The following is a 22396-nucleotide window of genomic DNA, read 5'->3' on the forward strand; positions in this document are numbered from 1 at the left end:
AATCTCTGTAAAAAAAAAAAAAAAAAAAACTATTAGATTGGCATGTCTGAGCTCAGACTCTCCTTGGGCAGGGCTTGCTGCAGCTGCTGTGGGGGATACGGGTGTGGTTCCCAGGCCAATGGAGTTATGTTCCCAAGGGGATTATGGCTGCCTCCGCTGAGTCATACAGGTCACCAGGGAAGTGAGGGAAAGCCAGCAGTCACAGGACTCACCCTGCTCCCACACAGCCTGCAGTCCCAAAGGCCTATCTCACTCCCACTATGTCCCCCTCAACAGTACCAAGTCTATTTCCAGGCAGCCAGTGACCAAGGCTGAGAACTCACCTCAGACCACCAGCCTCCTTGCTGAGAAAGTAAGCAGACTCAGAGTTTTTCAGCATGTCAGGGAGCCTGCAGTGGCAATCCGGTTCCTTCAAAGGGTCGGTGGATTCTCTCAGCTTTTCTGGTATGTTCCTGCAGTAGTTCTTGGAGCAAAATTCATGATGTGATTTTCTGCACGCTGCTCTGTCTGTCCAAGCCGGAGAGCTGCAAGCTAGTCCTGCTTCCCATCCACCATCTTAATCCCTATGTCTCAGAATGGTTATTTTTAAAAAGACAAAAAATAACAAATGCTGGCAAGGATGCAGAGAAAGTGGAATGCTCATACAGTGTTAGTGGGAATGTACAGTAGGACAGCGATTATGGAAAACAGTATGGAGGTTTAAAAATTAAAAATAGAATTGTCATATGATCTAGCAATCCCACTACTGGCATTTATTCAAATAAAAGGAAATCAGCATATTGAAGAGATATCTGCGCTCACATATTCACTGCAACACTATTCACAGTAGTCAAAATATGAATCAACCTAAGTGTTCATCAACAGATGAATGGATAAAGGAAATGTGGTACATATACCTAATGAAATACTGTTCAGCCATAAAAAAGAACAAAACTCTGTCATTCTCAGCAACATGAATATCTTGGAGTACATTCTGTTAAGTGTCAGGCACAGAAAGATAAAGACTGCATGTTCTTACTTATATGTAGGACCTAAAAAAGTGAAGCTCATAAAAGTAGAAAATAGAAGTGTGGTTATTAGGGCCCAGGGAGAGGATGTGAAAATACTGTTGGTTAACTGATAAAAATTACAGTTACATGTGCATATATTCCTCCCATATATGGGGACTATATATGGGAGGAATATATGTGTGTGTGTGTGATATATATAAATATTTCTCTCTCTCTATATATGGAATGAGTTCTTGTTTGCTATAGCACTGTACGGTGACTATAGTTAACAATAATTTGGTGTATATTTTCAAATAGGAGAAGAGAGAATTCTGAATGTTCCCAACACAAAGATATGGTAAATATTTGAGATGATAACTATATTAATCATCCTGACTTAATCATTACATATTTTATATATACATATACATATATGTATCAAAATATCACTCTGAACCCCGTAAATATATACAAATGTTACAAGTCAATTAAAAATGAAGAAAATTAAGTCAGTCTGCATACACTAACATGGAATGAGACAAAGGCCTAATATGTAAATAAATGTAAATATTTATGTATACATAAAAATACCTTTAGTATGATTAGATACATCAGAAAATCTATTAGTTATAACTTTTTCTTGAATACATTCTTCTTGGAGCTATCTCTAGGCTTTCTATACATCATTGCCATTCATCATTATTCTAGAAACCCTCTTTGCCTAGACTCTGGGTCAGATTTCTTATTTCCTGGATCTTATGTTTTTACATTTATTGCTTTATTTTACATTTTTGGGTGCAATATGTTCTTCAACAGCTTCTCAAGAAATAGAGAAAATGTATTCCTGAAAAGCTTTCATAATTGTAAATGTTTTTATTTTTGCTCACGTTTAATAGTTTGATGTGGGATAGAAATACATTGGGAATTTTTTTCCCTCATAATTTGGAGTTATTTTTCTATTGTCTTCTAGCATCCAGTGTTGTTGCTGAAACTTCTGCCATTACAGTTTCTAATCCTCTGTATGCGTCATTTATCTCTAGAAACTAATATTCATTATTCCTGGTGTCTTGATATTTCATGACTACATGCCCTAATATAGATCTTTTAAAATCATGTTTTTTTTTGGTTATGCTGTGGGTCCTTCCAATCTGTAAATTTATGACTTTATGTTCTGTGAAATTTTCTTGAATTATTTGACAAATTTGTCCCCTGTTTTTTTCCTGTTCTTTCTGTAAAACTTCTATTCAAAGGTTGAACCGCTTTGCAAGATCATCCTACTCTCATATTTTCTCTATTATTTCTAAACACTTTGTCCTTATATTCTGCCTTATTGGAGATTTTCTCAGTGTAATATTAAACTTTTCTTAATTTGTTTTTGTAATTATCTTTCATCATGTTTTTTGAAAAATTTCAGGACTTTCTTTCTGTCTTTATGTCTCTGAATCTTCTTTCTCTGTCTTTTTCTCATTTAATAACATTTTGTTCTTTCCTTTTTGGCTATAACAATTGTAGATTGTAAAAAGTTTCATTCTTCTGCCTTCATTATTTCTGTGTCATCCACATTCTTATTTTTTGTTTTCTTTTGCTTTGTTTTTCTTTGCTCTCTGCTTTATGTGAGAGGTGTGCCTCAAATGGTCTCATGATCTTTGTCTCCATTTATATGTAGGATTGAAGGCTGAATGTTTGAGAAGAGTGCATTTGGGAAGTCTCAATGCTTGGGAAGGATCAAACACTTCTTATGAATGGGGTAGGGCAGGGTAACCAGGCTATTTTGTTAGGAGATCTTCACATTTTAATCTCAATCTCTTTTCTTTTACTTTAGTCAATTTCCCTAGAGAAGACTCCTTAACCTCCTTTCTGAGGTGGTATGAATCTAGGATTCATAGGAGTCAGGGAAGTGTAGTGTTTACTGTACCAAATTCAGACTTGTGATTATTTACCGTATTTTCAGGAAGAGAACTCAGCTATCTATACTCATTGTCCCCCGGTTCAGAGACTTTTTCATTTAGTCTCTCCAGAACACAGCACTGAAGTGTTCATATTATTAATTTTAAAACCAGAGATACTTTTCTGGTGTGAGGATTTCAAAGAGATGTTGGATGCATAAAGTTTTCATGCAAAATATTGAGGTCAACTGCATGAAGTAAGTATATTTTTGGGGGTATTTTTTCCCAGTTATCCCAATTATCAGCTCTACTTTCATGGTTTTGACATTTAAACAATGACAGAGGCTCTGAATTTAGATCATGCAGATCCTGTAACTTTTGAATCTGGCAAAATGTAAATATAATACTACCTATTACATGAAATTTATTTTATATAAGAGCTCATTTACATGTGAAGTAGAAATCAAAGCAATCTATCAACATATGTATGTGTACTGCTATTATCAGATTCTCAATTGGGGGAGCTTATTATAAGAGTGAGTCTCGGTTTGAATATATGAATGGGGGACTTATTTTGAAAAAATATCTGTAGGTAATCCAGATGAATTTGGACCAAGATGAGATGAGCAGTCTGACTGGAATGCAGAGGAGATGCATGCCTCGATCTCCATTGGCTGGGCCCCAGGCACAAATCCATCCATTTTCTAAGTGGGGTAGTGGTCTGGTCAGGTTGAGGAAGACATTGCTACATTTTTATTCCCTTTTAATTATGAGCGGAGTTGAGAAGAATACACTAGAGATGTTACTAATTTACTTCAAGTTATTTATTTGACTGAATTTTGTTAGGATCTAATATATTTTGATAAAGATTAACAATAATTTGGTACTAATTTTAATTTAGATCTATGTGTTGTTATTGATTAATTGATCTATTTTTGAAGTAACAGATGTGTTCTAGGTTAGTGAGCATCTTACTTTACTGAAGGTCCACTTTGGCACATCCTGAGAAGCATACTCAAGTTAGTAATGGGATATTAATGAAGTCTTATAGTGACTTTAATGATAAGGTGGGCAGGATAACACTTTGGGCAGTGATATGATCTGAAAATATAATATTTGTTCTGAGCCAGCTCAGTCAGGTCCAACTAGCCATCCACTGTGTTTAGGAATCTAAGTTATTTGGAGTTAGGGCGAGGCTGGGACCTCTTAGGAGAGATACTATAAAACAGAGTAATTGGGAAGATCATGACTGAAGCTACAAATGGACAACAAATATACATATAATCAAGCACATTAAATATTTAACTGACAAGATTAATTCAGCATTGCTTGGCCCATCTCATACACAGTGTGTTTGGCCTGCATTACTATGTGGTTTTTCACATTTCTTTCATCTGTTTTTTACTCAATTGTAAACACCATCTTAATCCTAAAGAACCAGAGTGTTATGAAAAGATATCAATCATTTACCAAAGGTGAAGTTCACAGTGTACCTCTTTAAAGTGCTGGCTTTCCAAGAAGAGATAAGATTCCCATTAAAGTAAGTTGTAGAGGAGTTTTGTCAAGTGTTAGTGTTACTATATCCACTTTATGATGAAAAGAAAGCATCTGTATACTAGGTCGTAAACTGGTACAGAAACTTCTTTTGCAGTGGGATGTCAGTTTCCAAGTTCCTCTCTATGGCAATTTGTGGCAATGTGAATTGTTAAGAACACTTGGTGTGGTTTAATTCTAAAAGGATTAAATGAGACTTTTTTTGTTTGTTTGTTTTTTATTATTATACTTTAGGTTTTAGGGTACATGTGCACAATGTGCAGGTTTGTTACATATGTATCCATGTGCCATGTTGTAAATGAGACTTTTTAATACATGCCCCTTGATTTGGGGTCTCAGTATCCAGGTTAAAGTTTGGGACTTGGATGGGTGTGTCTCTTTGCAAAGGCAGATTTGGCCTATTAATAATAAGACCAAGAAATATTTATAAGAGCTTGACAGTATGAAGTTCTATTATTATCAGGCAACTGTAATGGAAGGAGTTTTAGGGTAGATGAAAAAGATTTCTTAGGCCTACTCTATTGTTTGAGTAAAATTCAGGTTTCCAATTTGGTGTGGCTCTTTAGGTCATTAAATTTGCGTAAACCTAATCTTCAGACAAAGGTAAACTGACATTGTCAGAAATTTTAGAAAATTTACTCATTAAAATACTTTATTTCCTCTTAACTGCTTCTGCAATATAAAGATGATATGGATAGTACAAGAATTTTTATACATAAACAAATTGACTTTATTACCAAAACCAGACAAAGATACAACCAAAAAGGAAACAACAGGCAAAATCCCTGATGAACATAGGTGCAGAAATCCTCCACAAAATACCAGCAAACAAAATTCAGCAACACATTAAAAAAATCATTCACTGTGATGAAGTAGGATTCATCCCAGGGATGCACTCTACAGACTCAGTGCAACCCCTATCGAAATACCAATGACATTCTTCACATAAATAGAAAAAATAATCCTAAAACTTACATAGAACCACAGAAGACTCAGAATAGCCAAAGCCATCCTGACCAGAAAGAACAAAACTAAAGGAATCACATTACAGCTGACTCCAAAGTGTACTACAGAGCTGTAGTAACCAAAACAGCATGGTACTGGCATAAAAACAGATATATAGACCAATTAAACAGATTAAAGAACCCAGAAATAAAGGCATGCATCTACAGTCAACTCATTTTCAACAATGGCACTAAGAACATACATCGGGGAAAGGACATGAACTTTAATAAATGGTGCTGGGAAAACTGGATGTCCACAGGCAGAAGGGTAAAACCAGATCCCTATCTCTCACCATATACCAACATTAATCAAAATGGATTAAAGACTTAACTTTAAGACTTGAAACTATGAAATTACTAGAAGAAAACATAGGGGAAATGCTATAGGACATTGGTCTGGATAAAGATTTTTTTAGGTAGGACCTCAAAAGCACAGGCAAGAAAAGAAAAAAAAATACACGAATGGGATTACATCAAGCTAAAAAGCTTCTGTACAACAAAGGAAATAATTAACAGAGTGAAAATAAAACCTACAGAATGAGACAAAATATTTGCAAACTGTTCATTTAACAAGGGATTAATAACCAGAATAAAGAACTCAAACAAGTCAATAACAACAACAATAACAACAAAAATCTAATTTAAATACAGGCAAAAGACATGAATAAACATTTCTGAAAAGAAGACATACAAATGGCCAAAAGGTATATGAAAAAATTCTCAACATCATTAATCACCAGAGGAATGCAAATCAAGACCACATTGAGATATTATCTCACCCTAGTTAAATGGGTATTATTAAAAAGACAAAAAATAATGCTGGCAAGGGTGTGAAGAAAGAACATTTATACACTGTTGGTGGGAATGTAAAGTAGGACAGTCATTATGGAAAACATGGCAGCTCTTCAGAAAACAAAAAACAGAACTACCATATGATCCAGCATTCTCACTGCTGGTTATATATCCAAAAGAAGAGAAAACAATATATCAAAGAGCTATGTGCATTCCCATGTTTATTGCAGCACTAGTCACAATGGCCAAGATGTCGAAATATCTATCAACAAATGAATGGATTTAAAAAATGTGGTATATACACACAATAGAATATTATTCAGCCATTAAAATAATAAAATCCTGTCATTTGCAGCAACACGGATGGAATTGAAAGTCATTATGTTAAGTAAAATAACCAGGCACATTAAACAAATATTGCATATTCTCATTAAATGTGGGAGCTGAAGAAGGGGATCTCATGCAGGTAGAGAGTAGGTTGGTGGCTACCAGAGGCTGAGAAGGGCAGAGGGGAGTGGGCGATGAACAGAATGTGGTTAATGGGTACAAAAATACGTTAGATAGAACAAATAAATTCTAGTATTTTATAGTACAGTAGGGAGACTGTAGTTAAAAATCATTTATTATATTTTTTAAAACAGCTAGAAGAGAAGAATTGCAATGTTCCTAACACAAAGATAAATGCTTGAGGTGACAGATTTTCCAATTACCCTGATTTGATCATTATACCCTGCATACCTGTATCAAATATAACATGTACCCCCAAAATATGTACAATTATGATATACCAATTAAAAAAGAATGGACTCACTTTTTTCCCCTAATCTGATCTGTGAGGTGGTTTAGTATAATAGAAACAGAAACAGGCGATCTTTTTGTTACTGCAATAAAACCACCTTTCCTGTAAGGATGGTGTTCTGTGAATGCAGAGATGAAACATACTATCACTTGATAATAGCCATATCGATTTACCTTAGAATATTAAACTCATTTGTAAGTTTAGGAGAGGTCTCAAGGACCTAGACTTGTCATAATTCTTACAGTTTCTTCTATGTAATGAACTTGACAAATCAGGCATATGAAATGATAGTCCTTAGCAATTTTTGTAAAATTACAGGCAAATCAATATTTCTTACCTGGTTTATTGTATTCTTTGCTTATTTCAGACACACAGCAGCACAGGAACAAGATGTGGAAGAACAACCTGAGGAGAAATCAGGCTATTATCTTGGGCTTGCTGCAGATAATCAACATTTAAAAAATACAGATAAACTCTAGACTAGGCTTCCAGGTGAAACTCCCAGGAGAGCACCTAAGGGAAATATTATGTCTTGGAGTATCGGGAAACTGGGAATTAGATAACTTTAGACTCCACTCTGGTTCCAGAATCATACCAATTTGGTTTCAATACAGAGATCAGAAACTGAGAGTGCAACTGTTTGCTACAGGAATACCTTACCTTCATTTTACAATCTAGAAATCAGCTACTACCATTCCCATCAAGAAATCTCCCATGGTCTGTCTCTCTCCACATGTCCTAGTTCCAAATGCAATTTTCATAACAGTATATAGGATTCACAGAATCTAATTCATATCTGGAACCCAAGCTTCAAGAGTGTGTTTAAATGCTCCTCAGTTTTCTAATCTATGCAGTATAGAAGACTGGCATAGATGCTGAACAAACTTGACTATTGGATTGGGCGTCCTTTATCATTTGACAATTTTAAACTATGAGATTATATTAGTTATTTAAAAATTAAATAAAAATTCAAACATCCTGATGGGTATCTACTACTGGCTGTGATAAAGTGCTCTACTGCTAAACCTAGCCCTACCACCAACAATTATAAAATCGGACAAAAATATCTGAAACAACTGTTTCAAAGGCAGTGCAGGACTTTGAGCCCTGAGAGAATATAATCCCATAAGATGAGTCCGATTTTTACCTGGGGTCACTTTTTTGGATTATGGCACAGGGAAGTGGAGTACAAACAGCAGTGACTTATCAAGGAACTAAAAATCTGCACTGAATCTTCCAGGCCTTTAGGAAAGAAATCATATTAAAATTATATGGAGTTCTTCAGAAAATAGAAAAATAGAAATTAGAAAAGAAGAACACATTTTGAGAGATCAACTTAGCCCTAGTATCTACCAATAAGAGAAGAGAACATTACAAGACAGGAAAATTACAAACCCATTTTCTCATTTATGTATGCAAAAACTCATCATATATTAGCACATTGAGTGGATAATGCATCCTGATCAAGAGGGTTTAATCTAATGAATGCAAGATTGGTTTAATATTCAAAAACTAATTAATAAAATTTACCACATGAAAGACTGTAGGAGTAAAATCATGTGATCATCTCAACAGATTTACAAAAGAAAATCACTTGACAAAGTTCAACACCAATTCATAATAAAAACATACACACACACACTGAAAAGTAGGAATAGAAGGAAACTTAATGAAGTACAGTTACGAAAATCTTTTGGGTAATATTATACTTACTGAAGACCAAATGATTTCCCCTAAGTTCAGGAAAAAAGCAAGGATGTGTGATCTCATCATTTTGATTCCATATTTATTGAAGGTTGTAGCCAATACAAAAAGCAAAATATAGAAGAGGCATCAAGATTGGAAAGAAGAAAGTAAAATTATCTCTGTTCACAGAAAAATGAGCTTAAAAAAAAAAACACACAACATTAAATTGTATTTATATTCTATGGTTATCTTATTCCTTACTCTACTAGAATATAAGTTTCACAAATGAAAAAGAAGTAAACACTAATTCCATTTAAAATATCAATAAAAATGCAATACTTAGGGATAAATTAAAGATGTATAAAACCTTCACAATAAAATCTATGAATTTTTGAGATAAATATCAAAATGAAATTTTGAGATAAATATCTAAATAAGCAGAAAGTTACACCATATTTATGGTGTGGAAAAAGTCTATAGTGTTAAGATGTTAATTATCTACAAACTAATTTCTAGATTTAATGCATTGTCAGTCAAAATCTCAGTAGATGTTTTGTTGTTGAGATGGACAAATCAATTCTGAAATTTATTTCTAAATGCACAAAACTAGAATATCTAAAACTATTTTAAGAAAACAAAGTATAAGAATTGTAATTCTACTCTCTTTCTATCAGATCAACTTTTTCAGATTCCACATACGAGTGAGATCATGCTGTATTTGTCCATCTGTGCTTGGCTTATTTTACTTAATATAATGCCTTCTAGGTTCATCCATGTTGCAAATAAAAGCCTTTTATTTTATTTTGTAACATTCTAGTAGAGGGAGGAATACATAACTTTTGTGAATCTTTTTATAGCTGAATAGCATTTCATTATGTTTATGTACCACATTTTAAAATTCCATTCATCTGTTGATAGACACTTAGGTTGATTCCATATCTTGGCTATTGTGAACAGTGGTGCAATAAATATGGGAGTGCAGATATCTCTTTTACATACTGATTTTATTTCCTTTGAATATATCCTCAGTGGTGGGGTTGTTGGATCATGTAGCAGTTCTATTTTTTACTGATATATAATAGTCGTACATATTTTTGGGGAACTTACGATTTGATATATGTATACAATGTGTGATGATCAAATAAGGGTAATAGGATATTAATCACCTCAAACATTTATTTTTTCTTTGTGTGGGGAACATTACAATTCTTCTCTTCTAGCTATTTTGAAATATACAATAAATTATTGTTTACTGTAGTCTGGCTATTATACTATCAAATATTAGAACTTATTTCTTCTATCTAGCTATATTTTTGTATCCATTAACCAACTTCTCTTCATCTTCCATTTCCCCCTTCCATTCTCAGCCTCCAGTAACCACCACTCCACTCTCTACCTGCATGACATCCACATTTTTAGCTCTCACATATGAGTGAGAACATGCAATCTTTGTCTTTCTGTGTCTAGCTTATTTCACTTACCATAATGATTTCCAGTTCCGTTAATGTTGCTGAAAATGACAGGATTTCATTCTTTTTATGGCCGAATAATATTCCAATGGGTATATACCACATTTAAAAAATCCATTTGTTCATTGATAGACAATCCCATATTTTGGCTTGTGAATGGTGCTGAAATAAACATTGTAGTGCAGATATCTCTTCAGTAAACTGATTTCCTTTCTTTAGGATGTATATGTGGTAGTTCTATTTTTAATATTTTGAGGAATCACCATAATGTTGTTTATAATGGCTATACTAATTTACTTTCTCACTGACATCCTCACCAGCATTTGTTGTTGTGTCTTTTTGTAACAGTAATTCTAAATGGGGTAGGTGGTATTCCGTTTGGTTTTGATTTTCCTTGCCGTGATAATGAGTGATGCTGTGTATTTTTTTCATATCCTTGTAGATTATCTGTATGTCTTATTTTAAGAAATATTGACACACCCTCCCAAGACTGAGCCAGGAAGAAAATGAACCCCTGAAAAGACCAATAACAAGCTCTGAAACTGAATATGTAATAAACAGTCTGCCACCCCCTAAAAGCTCAGGACCAGACAGATTTGTAGTCAAATTCTACTAGATTTACAAAGAAGACCTGGTACTATTCCTACTGAGACTATTCAAAAAAATTGAGGAGGGACTTCTAACTCATTCTGTGAGGCCAGCATCATCTTGATACCAGAACCTGGCACAACAACAAAAAAATAAAACTCTAGGCCAATATCCTCAATGAACGTAGATGCAAAAATCCTCAGCAAAGAACTGGCAAATGGAATCTAACAGCACATTAAAAAGGTTTATCCACCACAATCAAGTAGATTTTATCCCTGGGATGCAAGGTTGGTTCAACATACATAATAATAAATGTGATTCATCATGTAAACAGCACTAAAGACAAAAACCGCATGATTATTTCAATAGATGCAGAAAAGGCTTTTGATAAAATTGAACACCCCTTCATATTAGAAATAAACCATCTCAATAAACTAGGCATTTAAAGAACATACCTCAAAATACTAAGAGCCATCTATGACAAACCGACAGCTGGCAACATACTGAATGGCCAAAAGCTGGAAGCATTCTCCTTGAAAACCTACATAAGACAAGAATGTCCTCTCTTACCACTTCTATTCAGCATAGTACTGAAAGTCCTAGCCAGAGCAATGAGGCAAGAGAAAGAAATAAAGGGCATCCAAATAGGAAGAGAGGAAGTTAAACTATCCCTGTTTGCAGATGACGTAATTTTATATCTAGAAAGCCTCATAATCTTGGCCCAAAAGCTCCTTAAGCTGATAAAAAAAACTTCAGCAAACTCTCAGTGTACAAAGTCAATGTACAAAAATCACTAGCATTCTTGTACACCAACAATAATCAAGCTGAAAGCCAAATCAGAAATGCAGTCCTATTCACAATAGCCACAAGAAGAATAAAATACCTAGGAATACAACTAACTAATAAGGTGAAAGATCTCTACAGGGAGAACTACAAAACCATGCTTAAAGAAATCAGAGATGACACAAACAAATGGAAAAAGATTTCATGCTCATGGATAGGAAGAATCAATATTGTTAAAATGGCCATTCTGTCCAAAGCAATTTATGGATTCCTATCAAACTGCCAGTGACGTTCTTCACAGAACTAGAAAAAAGTATTCTAAAATTCATATGAAACATAAAAGAGCCCAAATAGCCAAAGCAATTCTTTTTTTCTTTCTTTTTCTTCTTTCTTTTTTTTTTTTTTTTTTTTTTTTGGTGGAGTCTCACTCTGTCTCCTAGGCTGGAGTGCAGTGGCGTGATCTTGGCTCACTGCAAGCTCCGCCTCCTGTGTTCATGCCACTCTCCTGCCTCAGCCCCCTGAGTAGGTGCCTCCTGTGTTCATGCCACTCTCCTGCCTCAGCCCCCTGAGTAGGTGGGACTACAAGCACCCGCCACCACGCCCAACTAATTTTTTTGTATTTTTAGTAGAGACGGGGTTTCACCATGTTAGCCAGGATGGTCTTGATCTCCTGACCTTGTGATCCACCTGCCTTGGCCTCCCAAAGTGCTGGGATTACAGGTGTGAGCCACCACACCCGGCCTAGCCAAGGCAATTCTAAGTAAAAAGAACAGAGCTGGAGGCATCATACTACCTGACTTCAAACTGTACTACATGGCTACAGTAATCAAAACAGCATGGTACTGGTACAAAAACAGACACATAGACTAATGGAACGGAATAGAGGGCCCAGAAATAGGGCCATGCACCTACAATCACCTGATCTTCAACAAAGCTGACAAAAACAAGCAATGGGGAATGGACTTCATGTTCAATAAATGGTACTGAGACAACTGGCTAGCCATATGCAGAAAATTGGAACTGGATCTCTTTCTTATACCATATAAAAAGTTAACTAGAGATGGATTAAAGACTTAAATGTAAAACCCAAAACTATAAAAACCCTGGAAGACAACCTACGCAATACCATCCTGGACATAGGAACAAACAGATTTCACGAGGAAGACACCAAAAGTAATTGCAACTAAAGGAAAAATTGACAAATGGCTTCTAATTAAACTAAGAGCTCTGCATGGCTAAAGAAACTATCAACAAAGTAAACAGACTACCTACAGAATGGGAGAAAACTTTTGCAAACTATGCATCTGACAAAAGTCTAATATCCAGCATTTATAAGGAACTTAAACCAATTTATAAGCAAAAAACCCAACCCCATTAGAGAGTGGACAAAGGACATGAAGAGACATTTTCAAAAGGAAACACACATGTGGTCAAGAAGCATATGAAAAAAACTTAATGTCACTGATCATTAGAGAAATGCAAATCAAAACAACAATGATAAACCATCTCACACCAGCCAGAATGGCCATTAATAAAAGTAAAAAAATAATAGGTTCTGGTGAGGTTGTGGAGAAGTGTGGTAGGAGTGTAAACTAGTTCAACCATTGTGGAAAGCCGGGTGGCAATTCCTCAAAGGCCTAAAAACAGAACTACAGTTTGACCCAATAATCCTTTGGGTATATGAGCTGCTGCCAAACTAATTTCCAAAATGTGTAATCCTTAAGCAGATCAATAACAGGCTCCAAAGCTGAATCAGTTTCCAAAATGTGGAAACTAGTTTGGCAGTGTCTTATATACCCAAAGGAATATAAACTGTTCTGTCATAAAGACACATGCACACAAATGTTCACTGCAGCACTATTCACAATAGCAAAGACATGGAATCAACATAACTGCACATCAATGGTAGACTGGATAAAGAAAATGTGGTACATATATACCATAGAATGACACGCAGCCATAAAAAAGAATGAAATCATGTCCCTGCAAAGGGATGGAGCTGGAGGCCTTTATCCTTAGCAAACTAATGCAGAAATAGAAAAGCAAATACTGCCTGTTTTCATTTGGAATTGAGAGCTAAATGATGAGAACACATGGACACATAGAGGGAAACAGCAGACACTGGGACCTAGTGGAGGGTGGAAAATGAGAGGAGGGAGGGGATCAGGAAAAGAAACTGTTGTGTACTGGACTTAATACCTGGGCAATGAAATAATCTGTACAACAAATCCCCATGACACGAGTTTACCTTAAAATAAAAGTTTAAAAAAATGTCTATTTAGATCTTTTGCCCATTGAAAAAAATCAGATTATTTGTTGTTTGAGAGAAGGGGAAGGATGGGAAGAGGTTGGTTAATGAGTATAAAGTCAGAGTTACATAGGAGAAATAAATTCTGATGTTCTATTGCGTAGTAGGGTGACAGTACAATGACAATGTACTGTATATTTCAAAACAGTTAAAGAGAAGATTTTGAATGTTTTTACCACAAAGAAATGACAAGTTTTTGGGGTGGTGGTTATGCTAATTACCTTGATTTAATCATTACAGAATGTATAAATGTATCAAAACATCACACTGTACCCCATAAATGTGTACAATTATGTGTCAGTTAAAAATATAATTTTTTAAAAGACTAAGAGAAACAAAATAAAACACCAAAGTTTGAGTATTTTCACTACTTTATTTTAGATTATTACAAAGCTATAATAAGCAAGATGGTATTGATATAAAAACAAATATATTACCGAAATCTGTTCCAATGACAAACAGAGAATCTTGAATTTGTGCTATAATGACTTTTGACAAAGCCACCAAATTAATTCAGTGGAGGAAAGGACAATTTTTCAACAAATAGGGAAGAACTGGATATCCATATGGAAAAAAACACCACAATTCCGATATCATACTATTTATAAGAATTAATTTGATGTGAATCATAAACCTAAACGTGAAGTGCAAAACTATAAGGGTTATAAGATAAAACATGGAAGAATATTTGATGACCTAGAAGTTTTCTTGACACAACTCAGAAACCACTAACTTTATAAAAGTAATAAATTGGACTTTATCAACATTGAAAAGTTTTGCTCATCAAAAGACATCATTAAGGAAATGTACACAAAAGCCACAGATTAACATAAAGTATCCACCATATAGAAATGTGAAAAATAATTTTTTTTTTAAGACAGTGACTCACTCTGTCACCGACGCTGGAGTGCAGTGGCACGGTCTCGGCTCACTGCAAGCTCCATCTCCCGGGTTCACACCATTCTCCTGCCTCAGCCTCCCGAGTAGCTGGGACTGCAGGCACCTGCCACCACGCCCGGCTAATTTTTTGTATTTTTAGTGGAGATGGGGTTTCGCCATGTTAGCCAGGATGGTCTCGATCTCCTGACCTCATGATCCCCCCGCCTGGGCCTCCCAAAGTGCTGGGATTACAGGCATGAGCAACCGCACCCGGCCCAAAAAATATTTTATTTTGATTACATAAACAATTTATAATTTAATAACAAAAATATTTCCAATCCTCCCAAAAAATAGATAAAACATTTAAATAGACAACTCACCAAGAAAGCTAAGCAGATGGCCAATTAGTCCATGAAAAAGTGTTTAGCATTATTGATCGTCAGAGAAATCCAAACTAAAATCACTATGGTATATCACTACACACTGATGCACACTAATGTTGAGATGGCTAATAGCAGCATAAAAGACAATGCCAAATGTTGGGGAGTATGTGGAGCAACAAGAACTCTTATACATTGTAAGTATAAAATGAAAACAAAACAAAACAGAACACATTTTGGAAACTAGTTTAGCAGCCTCTTATAAAGTTAATGACACCCTATGCCCTAGCAATCCACTTTTAAGTACTTAAGAAAAACAAAAGTATATCCCCAGAAATAGACTTGTGCAAACAAAATGCACCTAATATCCATGTTGGAAAGGAAGAAATAAGACTATTTGTTTGCAGATGATATGATATTATAGACAGAGTATACTAAAAACCTCACTAACAACTATTAGAATTAATAAACAAGTTTAGCAAGGTTGTGAGCTAAAAGATCAAGATGCAAAAATCAACAGTATTTTTATGTACTGGCAATGCACAATCTGAAAATGAAATGAAAATATTCCATTTACAATACTATAAAATGGAATAAAATGCTTACAAATAAATTTAACAAAAGAAGTTTAAGGCTTATACTTTAAATACTACCACACATTGTTGAAAGGAATTTTAAGTGATCCAAATAAATAGAAAGACATCTATGGTAAAAAAGTGGAAGACTTAAATTTTATAAAATGGCAATATTCTTATGCAGATTCAATGGAACCTAATTAAATCCCAGCTGCTGTTTTGGGGGACAGAAATTGACAAGATAATCCAAATTTGTATGGAGACTTAAGGGACCCAGAATAGCCAAAGCAATCTTGAAAAAGAAGAACAAAGTTGGAGTACTCATGTTTCATGATTTCAACACTTACTGTAAAGTTACAGTAATCAACGTAGTGTGATACTAGAATAATTATGGGCACATAGATTAACAGAATAGAACTGAGAGTCCAGAAATAAACCCTTATATTTTTAGTCACCTAATTTCAACAAAGGTACCCAAATCATTCAGTGGGGGAAAGAATCGTATTAAGTGATTCTGGGAAACAAGATATCCACAGGCAGAAGAATTTAATTGGCTGCCTCAACCCATACACAAAAATTAACTCAAAATGGCTCACCAGCCTAAATGTAAGAATCAAAAGGATAAAGCCTTTAGAAGAAAAGAGGAGTAAATATTTATAAGCTTCAGTTAGGAAACAGTTTCTTACAATACCAAAAGTACAAGCAACAACAATAATATAGATAAATTGGATTCACCACAATTAATAGCTATTTTGCTTAAATGCTATTAAGAAGGTAAAAAGACAACCCATAGACTATGCAATTTCCAAATCATATATTTGATATGGGATTTTTGTACACACCTCTTACAAAACAATAATGAAAATTTAAGTAACCCAATTAAAGTGGGCAAAGGATCTGAATAGATATATTTTCAAAGACCATGTGCGCATGGCTAACAGACATGAAAAGATGCTCAATATCATTAGTCATTAGGGAAAGTGCAAATGAAAACCATGATAAGATACAATTTCATGCCCAATAGGGTGGCTATAATAAAAAAGACAGACAATAAGATTATGGATAAATTGGTACCATTTTACATCACTGGTGGGAATGTGAAATGGTGCAGCCACTTTGGAAAAGAGTCTGGTGGTTCCCAAAAATGTTAAACTTAGGGTTACCATATGACCTAGTAGTTCTGCTCTTAGGTATCTTTTCAAGAGAAATAAGAAGATAGTTCCACAGAAAAACTTGTATACTGCTTGGGTGATGGGTGCACCAAAATCTCACAAATCACCACGAAACAACTTGCTCATGTGACTAAACACCACCTGTTCCCCAATAACCTATGGAAATAAAAAATTTAAAAAAAAATTTTAAAAAAGAAACCCTTGTAGGCAATTGTTCATAGCAGCATTATTCAGAATAGTCAAAACTTGGAACACAAAATATTCTATTTTTGAGGATGAATAGACAAATAAAATATGTTATATCCAGATAATGGAATATTACATGATCACAAAAAGGAAAGAAATACTGATACATGCTATAACATGGGGGAACCTTGAAAACATTTTGCTAAGTGAAATAAACCAGTCACAAAAGATTACATATTTTATGATTACATTTATATTAGGTATCCAAAATAGGTAAAGTTATAGAGACAGAAAGTAGATTAGTGACTACAAGGACCTGGGGCAGTGGGAATGTGGTGGAGATATTGGGGAAGGGAATGGGAAGTGACTGCTAATAGGTATGAGGTTTCTTCTGGAAGAGTGAAATGTTCTAAACTTGATTGTGGTGATGATTGCACACCTCTGAATATGCTGAAAACCACTGGATTGCACACTGGGTGCAAATTCCCCATTAAATGGATGAATTGTATGGTGTGTCACTTTTATTTTAATAAAGCTATTAAAAAAGAAAGAATGCACCAAGTAGCTTTATTCAAAATAGCCCCAAACTAGAAAGAAAATCTACTAATAGGAGAATAGGTAAAATAATTGTGGAATATTTAGTGAACTGTACTGACTAATAAAAATGAATATACTACTGATACAAGAAATGGCGTGGATGAATTTCAAAAACATGGTAAGTGAATAAATGCAGACACAGAAGAATACATGCTAGAACAGGCAAAGCTAGCCATTGGTGTAAGAAACCAGAACAGCAGCAGGGGTTGAGTGGAAGGGTATACTAAGGAACTTTCCGGGTTGAAGAGTTCTGTACTTTGATAGGGATTTGGGTTACACATGTGTTTATATTTTTAGAAACTGCCTGAACTATCCAGTTAAACTCTGTGCATTTCACTGTTCATAAATAACTCAATAAAATATCCCATAACATTAAACAGTGAAATATTACTTTTAATGAGAAAAGAGGATTTAATCTCTGCTAAGGGGAATTCTATAGGACACTAGATTTTAGAGCACTTCATGTGTTAGAAAGTTTTTTTTCCCAACCCATAAATAATAGAAATAGAAAGGAATACATAGAGCAATAACTTTAAGGTTTGCCTAGAATGCCTTTTAATTTTTTTTTTTCTTATTTCTGACATTTATTAAAAATAAACTTTACTGTGTATATTTAAGATAGATTATACATGATGTTATGGGATGCACACAGGTAGTAAAAATGTTACTACAAAGAAGCAAATTAACACATCTATTATCTCACATAGTTACCCATTTTTTGTTTTTATGGAAAAAGTAGCTAAAATCTACTCATTTAGGTAACAGAATTGCACTGTATATAGTATTCACGCTAAATGAGTAGATTTTTTTTTTTTTTTTTTTGAGACAAGTTCTCACTCTGTCGCCCAGGTTGGAGTGCGGTGGTGCAATCTCAGCTCACTTCAGTCTCTGCCCCCTGGGTTTCAAGCAATTTTCCCACCTAAGTCTCCTGAGTAGCTGGGACTATAGTTTCGTGCCACACTCGGCTAATTTTTATTTTTAGGCAGAGATGGGGTTTTACCATGTTGTCCAGGCTGGTCTCGAACTCCTGACCTCAAGTGATCTGCCCGCCTCAGCCTCCCAAAGGACTGGGATTACAACTGTGAGCCACTGTGTCCAGCCATTTAAAAATTTTTTTTTTAACATAATTTTCATTTATCTTATGACACATGGATTTAGTGTTGAACTCAATTTTTAAAAGCCTTGAAATCAATACAGAAATTTATTACCTTCAGTATTCTATTAGCCTGATTTTTGGGATCAACTGCAGATGTCAGAATGTACTGAAATGACTAGCAAGGATTATCAGAGATTTAAAAACCTCGACTCAGAATTTTAGGTGAAATAATTTTTGTACGTAATCAAAAGCACCTTTGCTTTGCACGCTCATTCATGTATTGATTTTGTAAATATTTACTGTGTGCCTATTTTGTGCTGGATAAAGTTCTAGGAACTGCAAATATGCCTCTAAACAAGAGAACAAAAAAATACTTCTCTTTATAAAACTAACATTCTAATAAAGAACAAAATAACCGTTGCATATAAATACATTTTTATAGTAGCTTGGAAACAATCATACAGAGTATTGGGGACCTTGTTGAAATCTTAGCGAGGTCAGGATAGGCCTCACTTGAATGATATTTAAGCAAACATCTGAGAAGTGACGCATTTGAATATTTAGGGAAAGGCATCCAGGCAGAGGAAACCAGACATGAAAAGCCCCAAGATGGAAGCATGCCAGGTATTTTTAAGAAACAGTAAGGAGGCTAAAGTGGTTGTAGTAGAGTGAACAAGTGGATAGAATGGTAGGAGATTAAGTTGAAGGTGTATTCTGGGAGAAAGGGGTAAATATCGTGCAGGGCCTGGTGGAATAAAATTTCCTTTGGTTTTTACTCTGAATGTAATGGGGAGGCATCGGACATGCTCTGACTGACATTGTCCTAGGATCACTTTGTCCTCTCGATTACTGTTGAGAGGCAATGCCAGAAGCAAGGACACCAATTAAGAGGCTATTGCAATACAGAGAGAGGCTGCTGGTGTGGACCCAGGTGGTAGTAATTGAGGTGAGGAGAAGCGATCTGATTCTGTGGGCTGCAGGTGGAGCAGGTCTGTTGTTAGTGGTTGGTGGTAGCAGTGATGGGGAGATGGAAGCCACATTTCGGACACACTAAAACGGACATCCAAGTGTATTTCTAGTAAGTTGTTTGATATATCAGTATGGAAGCCTGGAGAGGAATCTGGATTACAGACATACATTGTATTATTGTTTACTTACAGTAATATGGCATGCGATTGGGTGAAATCAGTAATGGAGAAAGTACAGAGAAAGACGAGCAGTTTCTCTTCTTGGGAAGAGAATGGAGCACCTTCTTGATGTTAAAGGAACAGCTTTAGCATTTCACCATTCAATGTTTTCTGTAGTTTTGTCATTGCAGATATCCATGATCGGGTTAAGGAAGTTCCTTGCTAGGAAATTAGACTAATTTTTTTTTAAATTATCAATTTGATATGGTTTGACTCTGTGTCCCCATTTAAATCTCATCTTGATTTGTAGTCCCCAGGTGTGGAGGGAGGGAGATGATTGGATTGTGGGGGTGGTTTCCCCCATGCTGCTCTCCTAATAGTGAGTGAGTTCTCACGAGATCTGATGGTTGTAAAGTGTTTGGAAGTTCCTCCTCCGCTCTTCTCTCTCTCCTGCCGCCTCGTGAAGAAAGTGTCTGTTTCTCCTTTGCCTTCCACCATGATTGTAGGTTTCCTGAGGCCTCCCCAGCCTTTCAGAAGTGAGTCATTTAAACCTCCTTTAATTACCCAGTCTGACTAATACGTAACTGACGCTTAATTTTTATCAAATAGTTGTTCTGTACCTCTTGGGATAATTATATGATTTTTTCTTTAATCTGTTAATTGATCTTTTTCTTATTAAACCACCCTTACATTTCCTGGGATAAACCTAACTTGGTTAGGATATATTATCTTCTTTATATAATGCTGAATTAATTTTGCTAATATTTGGTTCAGGATTTTGCACCTGTGTTAATAATGATTTAAATAGGCCTGTGATATTCCCTTTTGTATTGTTCTTTTTGAATTTGGTATAAAAATTATTTTATTCTGGTAAAGTGAGTAGGGCATTGTTTCCCCTGGAACAGTTTGTGAAAGCTTGAAATTTGTTGTATCTTCAATGCTGGTTGAACTTGCTGGTAAACCTCCCTGAGCCTGAAGTTGTCTTCATGAAAACATTTTATACTGCTGATTCAATTTTTTTTAGTACTTATGTTTTAAGACTGTTTAGATTTTCCATTCCTTATTGAGTTAACTTTGGCAAGTGATATTTTTATGGGAATTAGTCCATTTTGTTTAAATTTTCAGTGTAGTTGTTAATAAAATTATTTTACTAGATTTTATATGCCTGCAGCATCTGTAGTATGCCTCCCTTTTCATTCCATAAATTATTTTTCTTTTACTTGACTGACCTTGCCAGATGCTTGTCAGTCTTAGCAGTCTCTTCACAGGACTTTCAGCTTTTTTTCCTGTATACTATTTTATTTTCTATTTAATTAATTGCCACTTATTTCTCTTTATTTTCTAGTATCTTTGCGTATATTTTATTTTTTGTAACTTTTTAAGATGGATGCTTAGTTCATTGACTTTTATCCTTTTTTTAAACCAATATATGTATTGAAGACATTTTGTCTCTGATTACTGCTTTAGAAATATCCAAAAATTCTATTAGGCAGCTTCTTCTTGTATTTCTTTCTGAATATTTTCTATTTTCTGTTATTTCTTCTTTAACCTATTTTTCAAGTTTCAAAACACAGGAATGTCTAATTATCTTCTTATTGTATTTTCAAATTAGTGCACTATGGTTTAAAATGTTATTGTAGATTTTAATCCTTTAACATTTTTGAGACTCCTTTATGGTTCCTTGTGTAGTCAATTTCCATACACATTCCAGGTGTGCACAAAAAGAATGCATGTTTGAAATATTTGGAGTGGAATGTTCATTTGTTCATTAGCTCAATTTTAATAATGTTGCTCAAGTAAACTGTATTTTTACTGATAGTTTGTCAGCCTGTTCTATTCTCAAATAAATGTTATAATCTTCTATCATGATTTGCCTATTTATTGTTTCAGTCCTGTATTCTCTTTTGATATATCTTGAGAGTGTTGTTTTCTTTGAACTTTTTATTTGCACTAAGTTCAAAGAGGTAGGTTGTAATTTTTAAAGGAATTATCCATTTCATTTAGGTTTTCAAATTAATTTGATTTAGAGTTGTTCAAAGTAGATTTTGTGATTAAAAGGAATTCTTTATGTTTAAAGGTAATTTTCCCTTTTGCCATCATTTAAACATTTCCTCCATCTATGCTTTACTTTTTAAGTTTTCTGGTCACTTACTTTATTGATTTTTTAAAAATAGTTTTTTAACCTCATTAATATCTAATTTTTTTTACGTTGTTCTTTGACTAGCTTTTTTGAGTTGGTAATTGGTGCATTTTTATTTTTCCATTTTTATTGATACAAGTATCTAAGGCTATGAATTTTCATCTTATCACTGCTTTTGTTTTCCATAGATTATAGAAATTCTACAATTGCAATTTGAATTTTCCTGCTGACCTAAGCGTTGTTTAATAAAAAGCTTCTGAATTTCCAGATGAAAGGACTGCTTTAAAAACAATTTTTATTATTAATTTTTATTTTTATTTCATGGTCACCAGATAAAATATATGTTTTGTTTCTATGGCATGTAATTTAATGTTTATACATGTTTG

This window comes from Hylobates moloch, unplaced genomic scaffold (genome assembly GCF_009828535.3).
Source record: "Hylobates moloch isolate HMO894 unplaced genomic scaffold, HMol_V3 SCAFFOLD_15, whole genome shotgun sequence".
Lineage (NCBI taxonomy): Eukaryota > Metazoa > Chordata > Mammalia > Primates > Hylobatidae > Hylobates > Hylobates moloch.